Raw genomic sequence first — 8,116 nt, forward strand, 5'->3', positions numbered from 1 at the left:
GAAAGAGCAGTTTTACAGTCAACTGAACAGCGTGGTAGAGAAAATTCCGAAGGGTGACATTCAAATCCATTTGGGCGACTTCAACGCAAAGATTGGCTCCGACAATCAGGACCTTGAGCGCATCATGGGGCGCCATGGCCTAGGACAGATGAGCGAAAACGGAGAACTGTTTGCAGAATTTTGTGGCAACAACAACATGGTGATCGGTGGATCGCTCTTCCCCCATCGACCAGCACATAAGGTCACTTGGGTATCCCGAGATGGCCGAACAGAAAATCAAATTGACCACATCTGCATCAGCCGAAAACGGAGAAGAAGCCTTCTTGATGTCCGGAACAAACGAAGCGCAGACATTGCATCTGACCATCAACTCGTCCTTGGCGAAATACGACTGAGAGTTGCGCGTGTCCAACGGCACGAGGAGAAAGTCGGATGTCGATACGACGTCCGCCGGTTGGAGAATCCAGAGCTGAAAAGGGCATACGTTGAACAGCTAGAATCCCGAGCCTCGGAGCTGCCGACAGACGGAACAGTCGAAGAACAGTGGTGTGGAATCAAGAATGCCTTTATCACGACGAGCCATGGTACTCTCGGTAAAGTGTGTGGAAGAAGAAGTGAATGGATGTCGGATGAAACTTGGAGAATGGTCGATGATCGGAGAAAGGCGAAAGTCGGAATTGAGCAGGCATGTACCGGGTCAGCCAAAGCAGCCGCCCGCTTACGATATGCAGAGCTGGAAAAGGCAGCTAAACGAGCTTGTAGAGGAGACAAGAGAGCCTGGACAAATTTCCTAGCCGAAGAGGGAGAAGAGCCGCTGCCAATGGAGATATCCGATTACTATATAACATTTTTCGCCGCCTCAGTGGTGCAAGGACTAATGCAAGAATGCCGTTGAAAGACCGAGCAGGTCAGTTATTGACCGATCGAACAGATCAGCTCAAACGATGGACTGAGCACTTCGAACAACTCTTCCGAGTCACGAATAGCGCTGGCCAACAGAACCCGCAGCTCGAAGCGCCAACAGTAAGCCGCATAAATAGCGAACTCGCAAGCACCCTCGCTGGCTGAAATAGAAGCGGCAATCAAAAACATGAAATCCAACAAAGCACCTGGGATCGATCCTGCTGAAATGCTGAAAGCCGACCCTGCCTTGTCAGCACAAATGTTGCACCGTCTTTTCGCTGACATCTGGGATACTGCAACACTCCCGGCTGACTGGATGCAGGGTATCCTCGTAAAGGTCCCGAAGAACGCAGACCTGACAGAGTGCGGTAACTGGCGAGGCATAACGTTGATCTGTACAGCCCTCAAAGTACTCTGCAAGGTGATCCTGAACAGGATCCAGGAGAACACATCACAACGTTACGAATCATACTGGAACAAATCAACGAATTCCAGGACTCTCTTCTGCTGGTGTTGGTTGATTTCGAAAAAGTATTTGACCGACTGAACCACGAAAAAATCTGGGCTGCTCTGAGACGACGAGGGGTCTAAGACTCATCGCCGGTATCATCAAAGGGCGCTCGAAATCGAGATTCGAGAACGCAAGTCGAGATGGATTGGATGGATCGCTAGATTGGAATCCAGAAGGACATCGAAGAAGAGGCAGACCCAGAAATTCCTGGCGGCAAAGCCTAGCCGCTGAAATCAGAACTGTCGACGAGAATCTTGACTGGGACCAGGTGAAGACGCTGGCTCCGAATCGTCAACAGTGGAGGTCTTTTACCACGGCCCTATGCACCGGAGGATCGGCGCGGGATCATTATGTAAGTAACTAGGCATTTGTTTTCCCAACGTATACCCAACGTATAGTTTCAAAATGAGAATCACTAAAATTTCGTTTTGATTACCTTGCTCTGTTATATTATGAAGCTTAAGAAAAATAGATAATAATTTTCATGTATAAATGGACATAAATAACAAAAGATTCCTTAGCACCACACTCATCTGTTATGTTCTTACAGTTGTATTCTAAAAGCCAAAAGTTTTCATGGCAGCTCTGGTGAATAGTATATATCTTTCATGATAGAGGCGTTGTTTGTAGAGAATTGAAAAATGTCGATTACTTTGCAATAGTACGGAGTATAATCAGGCAGTCTAAATGACGTGAAGTCATAATAAAAATTATCAAATCGAAACACGGCATCAAAGCATCCGTGGTGGTCCATTATCAGACTATCGACCGTAACGATTCGCAACCAAACCCCGGTTGTGTCGAAACGCGATGATATTAAATTGAAATACAATTCGATAGATCCTGTTCAGGATCCCGTACCCACATTTTCAAACAACATTACAAATGATTTAGTGGACTGTATTTTTACAACTTAGAACTAATTACAATTTAGGGGGACATCTAACACAATTATTCTGACTCAAACACTGGTCTCTCTAGACCAGCGGTTGGGGAACCGGGGTAAATTACCCCAAATGGGGTAAAAGTAAAATTCTTGGCGGTAACAGTGAATATTTTGTGAGTAAAAGTGTATATTTTAATTTTGCAATTTTATTAATTTGTTGGGTTTAGCGACATATGCAGAAGTGGATATTTCCCCCTGAGGCATTCAAATAACTCAGAACTCAGAAGGCGGTTTTCTGATTACTTTTCAGATCTTGATACACATACTATCAGGTGCATTGCAGATCCAATTAATTGTGAAATTGCTGCGACCTTCAGGTTTGGCAGAAGCAATTCTCGAACTTCGATCTAAAAAGGAAGCACGCATTCGATTTGAGAACAAATCAAATCTGTCGTCTTTTTGGATGTCAAAAGCTGCAAAGGCTTTCAAAATTGCACATGAAAAGGCGTTTAAAAGTTACTGCCCTTTGGAATAACATATTTGTGCGAACAAAGCTTTTACACTCTAATTAGCATTAAAACGAAGAACAGAAATCGATTAAACGCCGAAGACAGTATTCAAATCGCCCTTACATCAAAAAGTCACAATTTTGAAAAAATATTTCGAACATGAAACAACATCATTTCTCCAAAACATAGAAGATTGTTTCTATTTTTTTCCTTTTTTAATAAAATTTTTGTTGGTACAAACATTATTGTTATTTTTATTACTAACTAGCTGATTTTACCCGGCCTTGCTCGGGTTCACATAAAAAATAAATCGAAATGAGTCATTTGACTTTTTGAAATTTTGAACGCTTTTTGCTCATCATCATAACAAATTGTGTTGTGAGTCTTTTTAATGTTTTAATTGGGATAATTAGCAAAGTTTATCGTTTTCATATTATTGAATAATTAATAGTTTTTAGGTTTACTAATAGAAATTTGAAATAATTTCCCTTGAATGCTTATCCATTCTATCACGAAAAACATTTCAATCTAAGGTTATCAGGTTGCCCGGATTTATCCGGATTTGCTAGAACATTTGAATCAAAATTTGAGGTAAGTCCGGTCTAGCCCGGTTTCCGGGATTTTTTTGCAAAAAGCCCGGATTAATTCACATCATTTTTAAAACGTTACATAAGCTGAGATTTTATAATTGTTATAATTTTTCATTTTTAACGTTAAAAAAGAAGTTTAAAATGGCAAGTTTTAGAAATAATCATGACTCGTGTTTGTAAGCTTGATATACAATTTAAAATCTGCTGATGTGGTTTGTTGAAAAAAAATATTGCAAGTATACTTTTCGTTTCTTTACTGAATAATTCCGTGGTTTTGACCAAGTATGCCCGGATATTGCAAGGATATCGGTTTGAACATTTTGAAATCAAATGCTGGATTTGGCCAGGTTTTTTCGATAAAATAGGCTGGATTTGTCCGGTCCCGATAACGCAACTCTGGCAACCTTATTTTTCACCCCCCATTTTTTTGGAAGCTTGAATTACCATTTTTTTTTTATCAAATGACAACATTTTTTTTATCTTTTCCATGGGTTATCTAGTGAAAATCCCATATATTAAGCTTGTAAACAAATGTTAACGACCTCTTTTCAAGATCCCCCCGTAGAATGGAATACCCATTTGAGTTTTATTTTGTACCTAGAAATTTCTAAAAAGATTTCCGCTGAATCCTTATAAAAGACTTCCTCTGCATGTTTTCAATGTGCTTTTTAAGTTTTTTTTATAATTGGATGGAAGAATTGAACACATCGATGATCAATAATAACTTAAAATTTAATGAATTGAAATGAAATTGAATTGTACAAAACTAAAAACTTCAGATTAAATTACTAAAAGTCTCGTGCGTTGGATTTGGTTTGAATTTTTTGCATAAAATGAACGTTTAATTGTCTAATTCCTATTGTAAATTGAAATCGTACATGGCAATCAAAGTTTTGAGATCGCAGCCTTGAACTTACAACCCTCAGTTTTCAGTGTTTTATTAATTGTTTCCCTATGAGGAGTTCCGAAAGTATGAAAATGGATGGCTCGTAATATAAATGTTAACCCTCAATTTATTTTATTTGTTGTATGTCTTCTATTACTATTATCATCGTTATGTATTACTAGATTTTTTATCAATAAACTTAATGAAGATGTTTGAATTAATTTTTTTTGTTATTGTTTTCTTTTCAAAATTATCATGGGGGGTTATGAAGGGTATAATATGAAGATGCTGAAAAAATTCGATTTCTTTTTTGGGGTAATCGATCTCTCATGGGGTAATATCAACTCAAATAAAAATATTTTGGGTTAATGATTCAAAAACTTCCCCGACCCCTGCTCTTGACCACCGACTATGGCTACTAGGGCCTCTAACACTCGCTTAGTTTGCTACCGTCTACAATGATGGCTGGCTGGGAAAGAGACCGAGTCAAGGATCGATCCTTCGGAAAAACCTCTTCGTGTCCGAGGAAAACCGATAATTTTTGGCGCGCATTAACGCCGTTAATGCGTGCAGAATCGCCATGTTGCTATTAGGCTTTTCCTGGTGTTAGGGTGGTTCAACGGAGCTCCTTCGTTCCAGAACAGATCCGTTGTGAGTTTAAGGGACATCATTTTTTACCGATGAGACCGATAAACTAATAAACAAACGATTTACACATTCTTCATTGGCTCGGAACGTTTTTAGGATAAAATTTCGTCAAGGGACTCTTCATCGTCAAAAGTAATAAGAGAATTTTCATAACTTAGACATTTTACCCAAATTAGCCCAATGTATTCTATTTATTTGGGATTCAGACTTGGAAACATTCCATCTTCAAAAAGGCACATTTTATGGTGACTAGCGAAGCTTTTGGAAAATTCCCCACTACACTAAGCGAATCTAAACACAATTTACTCGCTCCACCCTCGGTACGCAGTCATGTTGAACACATGTATGAATGCCTAAACTAAACAGAGCTAAGCTCGTCCATCACCATTGATTGGCTTTGATGTTAACCAATCGCGATGACTTGTGATGAGCTCCTCGGCAGACAAAAACTCAACAAAACCGGCTGCTGGTAGTGGCTATTGTTGTTTTTGTATTTTTCTGGTGTTCTGCAAAGAAAAAAAAAACTAACAATAAACCATGGGAAATCTTCAAGGAAGGCAAGATTTTGCCGTCGTGTGAACGAACGTCTTCAATCGCTGCTGGTAAATAGACTTTTGTTTTGCATAAAATTGCATATGCACCGAAAAAAAGACGCAGCCCGAGGATAGATAAGTGTCATTGAACGGGCACAAGGCGGATGTTGAGGATCAAAGTGAGTTGTTGGAAGAACCGGAAGGTGATGAAAATTATCTTTAAAAACTAAGCTGTGATTATTTTTATTCAAAAATATAACTGAGAAAAGACCCCGTTCGCGTTTGGCAACATTCGATTTTGGCATATGTGCCAAAATCGAATGGTTTTTTGACACGACAGTACCTTATAGTTTTCGAATTTAAATTTCAATTTTTTCAACTTATTTTTAAATAGTTTTAAATGATTTTTTGTCATTTTTGTCATTTATGTCATTTTTGTCATTTTTGTCATTTTTGTCATTTTTGTCATTTTTGTCATTTTTGTCATTTTTGTCATTTTTGTCATTTTTGTCATTTTTGTCATTTTTGTCATTTTTGTCATTTTTGTCATTTTTGTCATTTTTGTCATTTTTGTCATTTTTGTCATTTTTGTCATTTTTGTCATTTTTGTCATTTTTGTCATTTTTGTCATTTTTGTCATTTTTGTCATTTTTGTCATTTTTGTCATTTTTGTCATTTTTGTCATTTTTGTCATTTTTGTCATTTTTGTCATTTTTGTCATTTTTGTCATTTTTGTCATTTTTGTCATTTTTGTCATTTTTGTCATTTTTGTTATTTTTGTCATTTTTGTCATTTTTGTCATTTTTGTCATTTTTGTCATTTTTGTCATTTTTGTCATTTTTGTCATTTTTGTCATTTTTGTCATTTTTGTCATTTTTGTCATTTTTGTCATTTTTGTCATTTTTGTCATTTTTGTCATTTTTGTCATTTTTGTCATTTTTGTCATTTTTGTCATTTTTGTCATTTTTGTCATTTTTGTCATTTTTGTCATTTTTGCCATTTTTGTCATTTTTGTCATTTTTGTCATTTTTGTCATTTTTGTCATTTTTGTCATTTTTGTCATTTTTGTCATTTTTGTCATTTTTGTCATTTTTGTCATTTTTGTCATTTTTGTCATTTTTGTCATTTTTGTCATTTTTGTCATTTTTGTCATTTTTGTCATTTTTGTCATTTTTGTCATTTTTGTCATTTTTGTCATTTTTGTCATTTTTGTCATTTTTGTCATTTTTGTCATTTTTGTCATTTTTGTCATTTTTGTCATTTTTGTCATTTTTGTCATTTTTGTCATTTTTGTCATTTTTGTCATTTTTGTCATTTTTGTCATTTTTGTCATTTTTGTCATTTTTGTCATTTTTGTCATTTTTGTCATTTTTGTCATTTTTGTCATTTTTGTCATTTTTGTCATTTTTGTCATTTTTGTCATTTTTGTCATTTTTGTCATTTTTGTCATTTTTGTCATTTTTGTCATTTTTGTCATTTTTGTCATTTTTGTCATTTTTGTCATTTTTGTCATTTTTGTCATTTTTGTCATTTTTGTCATTTTTGTCATTTTTGTCATTTTTGTCATTTTGGTCATTTTGGTCATTTTGGTCATTTCGGTCATTTTTGTCAATTTTTGTCATTTTTGTCATTTTTGTAATTTTTGTAATTTTTGTAATTTTTGTCATTTTTGTCATTTTTGTCATTTTTGTCATTTTTGTCATTTTTGTCATTTTTGTCATTTTTGTCATTTTTGTCATTTTTGTCATTTTTGTCATTTTTGTCATTTTTGTCATTTTTGTCATTTTTGTCATTTTTGTCATTTTTGTCATTTTTGTCATTTTTGTCATTTTTGTCATTTTTGTCATTTTTGTCATTTTTGTCATTTTTGTCATTTTTGTCATTTTTGTCATTTTTGTCATTTTTGTCATTTTTGTCATTTTTGTCATTTTTGTCATTTTTGTCATTTTTGTCATTTTTGTCATTTTTGTCATTTTTGTCATTTTTGTCATTTTTGTCATTTTTGTCATTTTTGTCATTTTTGTCATTTTTGTCATTTTTGTCATTTTTGTCATTTTTGTCATTTTTGTCATTTTTGTCATTTTTGTCATTTTTGTCATTTTTGTCATTTTTGTCATTTTTGTCATTTTTGTCATTTTTGTCATTTTTGTCATTTTTGTCATTTTTGTCATTTTTGTCATTTTTGTCATTTTTGTCATTTTTGTCATTTTTGTCATTTTTGTCATTTTTGTCATTTTTGTCATTTTTGTCATTTTTGTCATTTTTGTCATTTTTGTCATTTTTGTCATTTTTGTCATTTTTGTCATTTTATTTGTCATAATGTTTATTAGGTATTTTATTCTTAATATTCTTAATTTAATATAATTTACTAAACGATGTTTTTAATCTTTTTCATTTCAGATTGTATGCAGCTGTTTCCGAGAATTGCATTTTAGATGCTTGATATGTTCTTCAGAGAAGCTTTCTTCATAAGTATAGCCTAAATGAAACATCTTATATGAGAAATCATCATATCTTTGTAAAAATACAAATTGAATGTCAAAACACCGGGTACACCTTATAAAAGAAAGGCTTCGAAGATGTTGGATAGTTTTTCAAATAATTTATCTCTCCTAAAGCTTAGTTCTTTTAGAAATGGGACACTTTTATT

Source organism: Uranotaenia lowii, chromosome 2 (assembly GCF_029784155.1).
Source record: "Uranotaenia lowii strain MFRU-FL chromosome 2, ASM2978415v1, whole genome shotgun sequence".
NCBI classification, from domain to species: domain Eukaryota; kingdom Metazoa; phylum Arthropoda; class Insecta; order Diptera; family Culicidae; genus Uranotaenia; species Uranotaenia lowii.